Genomic DNA, 8,684 nt, shown 5'->3' with positions numbered 1-8,684 from the left:
CTCCCAATGAGAACCAAGTGTTAGACATTACTGCTATTAGGATATGTTGTTGTCATTGATGTCAACATATTCTTGTGATTTATTGCTCTGGTCGTTGCAAATTGGTTTATTAGGATCATGGTTCAGTAAATGAAATAATTCTAATGTTATTACATCTTTCTATATTGCTATTGGTGATCCAGAAATCTTAATTGATCTCATCATATGATTTGGTTTGGAGTTTGGTTTCTCTAGTTAATGTTTTGTAGAGTTCAATATTTCCTCTGATATGTTCTGGTGTGATCAGAACTTGAGCTAAAATTTTGGGATATTGTTTGAGTTTTTCTTGTGTATCTTCATTTTATATGGTTCATGATTTTGTGCTCTGCAAGTGATCTTTCTTTGTGACAGTTGTTGTTGTTTGAGTGTTCTTTAGTTTCAAACACTGACAGATGAAGATTTGGTAAGTGGTGTTGGTGTAGCTATTACAATTGATTCTAATGTGATTTCCGGTGTTTCCTAATTATGTTCTATTTGTTTTTATGGTCTGCATTGATCTTTGTGTACGTTCTTGGTGATTTTGCTAAACCATTGATGTTCTTCGTGTTATGCAACATTCTTGGTGGTGCAACGTGTTGCGATGGATCTTGGTGTGATTGTTGGTGGTGATTAAGTGTTTCAGCATTTGAATTAGGTCCATGTTATGTTTTTTATATCATTCTATTAGTCTAGTGACCGATCTTTGTATCGTGCGATGTAATTATGTAATTGTGAGCTGAGGGTTTGGCCGAGTTTGTTGCCAAGGTTGATGAATTGTATAAATTAATGATATAGTCATGTAATTTGGTGATCAAGGTTGTGTTTGCGTTATCAAAGAATGGTAAATGTGTGATAAAATGAATACATCCTTTGACATTTTGATTGATCAGAGATTGGTGTTGTGCAGAGCAGACAAGTGTGCTTAACTAGGACTGTCATCAGGCATTAGTAGATGTTATCATTGCAGTTCATTACTTCTGGATTGTAGTCTGAATTTTTTTGTAAGTCAGTGAGACTTCCCTGAGGGTTGTAGCCTTCTGGGTTATTGTATTTTGAGCAGTGAGTTCTACGTAGTGTGCTTGAATGCATGTGCATTCCCCATTGTAATATCTTCACATACTACTACAGAGTATCATTTCATTGTGGGTAGGGTCCCATCGTGGTTTTTCCCTTGACCAGGTTTTCCACATCAAAAGCTTGGTGTTGTGTGATGTGTTATTATTTTTCTTATCTTTGTTATTACTATAGATTATCAGATTTGTATTTGTGATTAAGTTTTCTGATCTGGTGAAAACTAATTCACTCCCCCTCTTAGTTTTCTTTCATTGTTGTTGCCAATAATTTCTATTAGAGCTAGATCCTCCAAAAGAAGCTTAATCGCTTGAGGAGATCCGGGATGGCAGCTGGAGGTGTTATCTTTAAGAAGGATAGTTTGAGATTCGATGGAAGTAACTACACTATTTGGAAGAACCTGATGGAGTTGCATTTGAGATGTCTTGGAGTTGATTACTGGAAGATTACGAAGGATGCCTATTCTACTCCTCAGAATGGACTAGTGAATACTGCGAAGATCAAGGATGTTGAAAGTGAGATTAGAGCCAAGGAAGCTGTAGCGTCCTAAAATTGTGACACTTGCAATTTCGACTGCATTTCGGTCTTCACGATGGCGACGCAACACGCAACCTGAATGGAGACCCCAAAACTTGCTCACGACACTGAAAACTGTATTTTTCAAGCACCCTGGCCTGAACCTCCTTGCACCCTGATGTCCCGGGAGGTGGGACCAGAGCGCCCAGCGCCCTGGTCCCTGGGTCCTATTTTGGGCCCGGTTTCCTAAGTGATATTGGGTCTTTTTGATTGCAATTTGGAAATATACTTCCCTGGTCGGCCTAAGGTCGGGAAAATCAGTCTATCAGCCCTAAATGACAAGTATATAAGCTACATTTTCTCTCTCATTTGGGGGAGGAAGAGGATATGTGTACAAAGCGTGGAAATTATACTCAAGCATTCAAGCATTCAAGCATTCAAGCAATTGATCATTCCAAGTCTCCATTCAAGGCTAAGTGTTGCATTCAAGACAAGGATTCAACCATTGAAGAGGAGATCACATACTACATGCTACAACATACAACATACAACATCTAAACCTTCGCAAATAAGGATACAAACATCCTTAGAACAAGGTATTAGTACTTGTTTTACAGTCATTTACATTTACAGCTCTTGCTCATTTCTTGGTTAATTCCAAAACCGGGGTTTGACCTAAAGGCAAACCCCTAATCCCTAACCCCCCAATCGTCTTCACTTTTCTGTGTGTAGGTTGCAGGTACGCGGCTGAAATTGAAGATCTGGAATCCTTGTGCAAAGACGAACAGATCCCCCTTCGTTTCGCGGATTTTTCGGAGGACCGTGGCGCCGAGCGCCATTGTCCCGACAACTTTTGCTCAAATTTGCAGGACAGCGCCGTATCGACATTTTACTGCTAATTCCAGGTCCACAGCTTCATCCTATAACCCGAACTCAGTTTATAAGTGAATCTTTATGACTTTCTATACATCCTTAGCTTAATTTCCTTAATCAACATTCTTTACAAAAGAGGGTAGCCTTGCTTTCCTAACCCTTGAAATTCATTTAGCATCCAATCTTACATCGTGTGGGATTGAATCTTATGAGTTTCAACCCCTCTTTTGAATGTAAAGTCTTCCCCCTAAGTGAAAACCCATCGAATCCTAGCGAACCTCCCTTCTCTCTCCTTGGAGTTAGAAGAGGGGAGACCAACTAGGGTTCGACCATGATTTTCCGCTTTACATTTTGGTGAACTCAACGTGAACATCCTTTCTGATTTTTCATGCTTAGATCTGAAAAAATTGATTACATTTCCATGTTTGATCTTTTGCAAAGTTTTAGAGGTGATTGCATTAAAACCCTAAAATTTCTTTTTAGTAATTAAACTTGCGAAATGTCTAAATGTTAATGCTTGTTTCAGATCTGTCCTTCTATTACAAATTATCAATTCATATTTGTGCTTTAATTCTGAAGATTAAGTGGTTAAAAGTCAAAACCCTAATTTTTGAAACCCTCTTGATTCAACCTTTGTCCGACAATTTGACCGATCAAAACATCTCCAAATCAGCTGTAACTTTGGATTCCGCAATAAAATCACAATATCTTTCATCCCTGAAAATTTGGAAAAAAGTTGCGAGGACCGTGTTGCACTCCGAGTGCCATCATCCCCGACATTTTTTCCAAAATTTCGGGAGCGAGATCTTACTGTATTTTCCTGCTAAAATCCAGAATTTTGGCTGATTTTGTCAATTATAACACTTTCAAAATTACAGTCAAAGTTGGTCTTGTGATTGCTTGGTCTAAGGCTCCTAATCATTCAAAAATTATCGAAACTAAAATTTTGTGTCAAAATTGTGTTCTTACTGTCTTAGATCTGAAAATTGTATTTGCATTCATTCAAAATTTCAGTGCTTTATTCAAATATTTGCATTTTGTGACTTTTGAAATTAAATGCCTAATTACAACAACTTTGATTTCCGCTTTCAAAATTGAATTTTGCGTGAAATTGAGTCAATTTTCAAATTTCAAAATTTGCATTGCTCTTGACATTCCCTCTAAAATCATAAAATTCAAAATTTCAGTCTCCCTCTCTTTTTCAAAATTCAAATTTTGCATTTTTCGACAATCTTGATAGGGTTCAATTTTGAATTTGCAACTTTAATTTGGCCTATCTACAGATTGTAAAATCCCTCAATTTTTTCAGATTAGCTCTAAAATCATCATACCTTTCATCCCTGCAAATTTCAAAAAAAGTTGCAAGGACCGTGTTGCACTCCGAGCGCCACGGTCCCGAACATTTTTTCTGAAATTTCGGGAGACTGTTGTGATTGCATTTAACAGCTTAAATCTGGAAGATTGGCTGGTTTTACTGAAAATTGCTACCTCTAAAATCAAAATCTTCTCTCTCTTTCTAGTGCATGAGTTTTACAACAATAAGCCGTACTTACACTATTCCCGTTAGACGAAGCCGTAGAATTAAGTCTTTCCGAGGTTTAAATACCGAGGAGATGGAACCTAATTTGAGTAGCCTTTTTAACGAGGACATGGGTAATTCCTCTAATCCTCCTAATAATGAAGAAGCTCCCCATGAAGTTTCTGTTGAACAACTTTCCAAATTGGATAACCAATTTGACGATTTTCACCAATGGATGTCTCATGAGTATCCCGATAGTCAAGCTCTTCCTTTAATTGAGGGTCTAAAACGTATGCTTCAAAGTGATAAGAATGGAATTGATGTTTTATGTGGTATCGCACACATTGTGGATTCGAATGTGATGCCTATGAAGAGTTGTGCTGAATCTTTAGGTTATACACAACCTCCTACACAAGTCAATCATTCTATTCCTTTGACCACTTCTATTGCTAGTCTACCTACCTTTACATCAAACATCATGGCTACCTCTATACAAGACATTCCTCCTATGATTACCAGTCATGGGGGCAATCCTCCTTCTTCAATTAACCCTATTCCTTCATTTAATCCGACTTCTTCATTCATTCCTTCAATAAGTGTTCCTATTACATCTTCACAAATGAACATGACACAAGGGGGCAATTCATTTAACCATTCCATTCCTCCTTGTAGTGTTCCTCCTATCCAATCATCCCCTATGGTTGACTATCATAGGGTCCCACCACCTTACTCTTTACCATCTTTCAATAACATCACACCTCCATCTCAATCTAACACACCTAATATGAACTCTTCGACTGAAGCTACCATTAATAATCTTGCACAAACTGTCTCTTCTTTACAGCAACAAATTGCCTCTATGAATCAATCTAAGTTTAGTGTGCCCACATTTGATGTTGCGAGCCCACTTTCTCTTGACATTGTTCGAGCCATTCCTCCTAAGCATGTTGAAATCCCGCATTTGGAACTTTATAATGGTAAAGGAGATCCTCTAACACATGTTAAGACTTTTCAAACAATATGTACTGATTTTGCTTATGACCAAAGGTTGCTTGCAAAACTATTTACTAGAACATTAAGAGACAAAGCCCTACAATGGTATTGCTCGTTGCCTTCTTATTCTATTACTTCTTTCGAACAACTTGCAAATGCTTTCATTCAACAATTTCAAAACAATATAAGTCCTAAAGTTACTTTGATTGATTTAATGCATTGTAAACAAGGTGTTAAAGAAAAAGTGACTGATTTCATTGGTAGATATAAGCATTTGTATGCTCAAATTTCTTTTCCAGTGCCTGATAATGATATTCAAACAATCTTTATTTCTAATTTGCAAAAAGATATTCGAGACAAACTTCTGTTTTCTGAGTTTACTTCTTTCCAACAGTTGTGCGCCACTCTTCACAATTATCAACTGACTGTGAGTCAAATGGAACAATCACATCCTATGGCTCCGAGTGATAAGGGTGATAGCAGTCAACAACCATTTGGGAAGTTTAAACCGAACAGAGATTCCATCAAATTCAATGAAAACATCATCAACAACAATGTGAATGCAGCATCAGGTGTGCCTCCTATTTCTAAATTTTTCAAGAAAGAAAGAAAATATATTCCTTTGAATGAATCATTGCATGATATTATGAATAAGTTATTGGGACAAAATGTGCTTACCCTTCCTCCTATAAGACAAATTGATCCTGCAAAGATTACTTCACCTTATTTTGATCACAAAGCTTTTTGTCACTTTCATCGTTAGCCTGGGCATGATACTGAAAAATGTTTTTCTCTAAAGGGTAAAATTCAAGATTTGATTGATAATAATACTATTTCTGTTTCTGGAGTGAATGATAAAGGCAACACATCTGTAGCTCCTCCTAACCAAAATCTTCAGATTTTTACTGATCCATTACCTTCTCATACTTCTCATACTTCTAATGTGATTGAGGCTAATGATTCCTCTTTCTCATCTGATGGTCTTGTGTCTATGACTCTGAATGTGATTAACTTTGTAGAGCAGCAAGAAAACCCTAAAGAACCTTCCATCACATTTGATTCTAGCAAAACCATTAGGGCACCTGATGGTCCTTTATACATAGTTGCAAAAGTCAAGAATATGCCTTGTCGTGGAGTGCTTATTGATCCTTCGTGCATGGTTAATGTTATTACTGAAGAATTTCTTTTTACTTTGCAATTGAATCAAGTGATCTATGACAAAACAGATGTGATTGTGAAATTATTTGATGCATTTTCTTCTCCTGCAATTGGTTCTATTACATTGCCTATTGAGGTCCATAACAAATCCCTTGATGTGAACTTTGCTATTATTCCTTCTTCCGAACAATTTCGTGTGAAGCTTGGCTATCCTTGGCTATCTTCCATGAAAGCTATTGCTTCTCCTATTCATAAGTGTTTGAAATTTCCCCATAATGGTGAAGTTGTTACTGTCAATCATAGTCTCTTTAAACCAGCTGAAAGAACCTCTAGTGTTCCTATTGATTACTTTTGGCCTAAACAATTCCAATCTCTTCCTCTGCGAAGTGATCATCTTTTCAAATCTTATCAAAAGTGGAAAACAGATATGATCCTATCTCTAAGTGAACCTAGAGCACCTAAACTTGACATTCCTATCATTCTTGAGAAGGAAATTCTTCCTTTGAAAGACAAAACTAATGTCTTTCCCCAAGAAGATTCCCAACCCGTCCCTATGGATGCGACTATGTCTATGTCTAATAAATCTTATAAAAATAGACCTAGACCTCCTCGTCATGATGGACTTGGTCTTCTTCCTAAACCAAAAACTCCTCCTTTATATGGAGCAGTTCCTCCTCCTGCCTTCTATAGAGAGAAGAGACCTTCTTCTTCTCCTATTATCCAGCCTAAGAGACCACAACCTAAACACCCAAGTGATAGGGATGAGAACATTCCTCCTCCTCTATCTTCTACACTTCCTACTAAGACTAGACGTAATCGTTCTGCACGGGAACGTCGACGAAAGCGTCGTCTTAGGGCTCAAGCAGCTGCTTCTCAAACTTTGCAATCTCCACAAACACCTTCAACAAGCATTATTCCATTTTCCCCTCAACCGGATATTGAGCCTAAATCTCCTAAACATAAGATGCATGATGGTCTTGATCCTATGCGAGTTAAAGATCCTATTTTTATAAATCTTGATGATGATATAGATGAAAATATTACTCCTCTTGCTTCTGATAGTGAATATGAACTTGTTGATGTTGATAACCATTTATCTAATGAATTTTCTAAAGCACTTATCCTGGCTCCTAGACAAGAACAATGTGGCTTGGAACATGAACATAGCCCTTGTTTGGATCTTGTGATAGCTCCATCTGCTGTGTTGGATGTTCCTCCTCTAGCGTGTTCCCTGCCTTCCCGAAACATTGATCAGCAAGATCGGGGGGTAGATGACATTCTAGACTAGTTACATTAGCATAGCAGACTCTCTCCCCCTCTCTTTTGTTACTTCTTCTATATGTTATTCTCATTCTTCTATTTGTCGTCCTTAGTGTTGTCTACTTGAGGATGATGCAAAGCATTGAGATCTCTCGATCTCTCTCATGTTGACTCAAAAGACACATGTGTTCCCTTCTTCTAGGTGACCTTCCTTGATTGGGGAATGAAGAACAATTATGCATACATACATATGATATATATACATGACTTATCATACAGCATACTGACCCCAAGGAAAGCGAAGTCACCTCGTGCTTTGTGTTTTGTGTCTATTATCCTTGGGCTTATCTCACACTTGGGGGCTAAATCCTTGCGATAACGTGCTCCTTTTCCCTTTCTCATTTCTTATGTGTATCACTACGTTAAAACAATCACCCCCATTGAGGCGTGTGCGATCGCTTTAACGTAGGGGGGCATACACCTTGTCTATCCTTTCAAAGATACTTGAAAATTTCTTGGCAAACTTAGCTTTGTCTTGAAGATTTTTGGTATTTCTTTTGCATGACTCATAGCGAGGGAACCTTACTACTGACAGTCATGGTTCTTCCTCGTGATCTTCCCTTTTACTTTGTCAATCGAAGTTGTAAGACCCTTAGTCCACTGGGGGCTTGGTGTATCTTGCCTCCTTGACGTGGTGAAAGTCTTTCAACGTTGTTTCCTTGTACTTTACCGGAAGTATGAGCATACATACTCCCGCTAAAGTGGGGGCTAAATGTAGCGTCCTAAAATTGTGACACTTGCAATTTCGACTGCATTTCGGTCTTCACGATGGTGACGCAACACGCAACCTGAATGGAGACCCCAAAACTTGCTCACGACACTAAAAACTGTATTTTTCAAGCACCCTGGCCTGAACCTCCTTGCACCCTGATGTCCCGGGAGGTGGGACCAGAGCGCCCAGTGCCCTGGTCCCTCAGGACCAGGGCGCCCACCGCCCTGGTCCCTGGGTCCTATTTTGGGCCCGGTTTCCTAAGTGATATTGGGTCTTTTTGATTGCAATTTGGAAATATACTTCCCTGGTCGGCCTAAGGTCGGGAAAATCAGTCTATCAGCCCTAAATGACAAGTATATAAGCTACATTTTCTCTCTCATTTGGGGGAGGAAGAGGATATTTGTACAAAGCGTGGAAATTATACTCAAGCATTCAAGCATTCAAACATTCAAGCAATTGATCATTCCAAGTCTCCATTCAAGGCTAAGTGTTGCATTCAAGACA

The sequence above is a fragment of the Cryptomeria japonica genome, chromosome 4 (genome assembly GCF_030272615.1).
Source record: "Cryptomeria japonica chromosome 4, Sugi_1.0, whole genome shotgun sequence".
Lineage (NCBI taxonomy): Eukaryota > Viridiplantae > Streptophyta > Pinopsida > Cupressales > Cupressaceae > Cryptomeria > Cryptomeria japonica.
Note: the sequence above shows the minus strand (reverse complement) of the source record.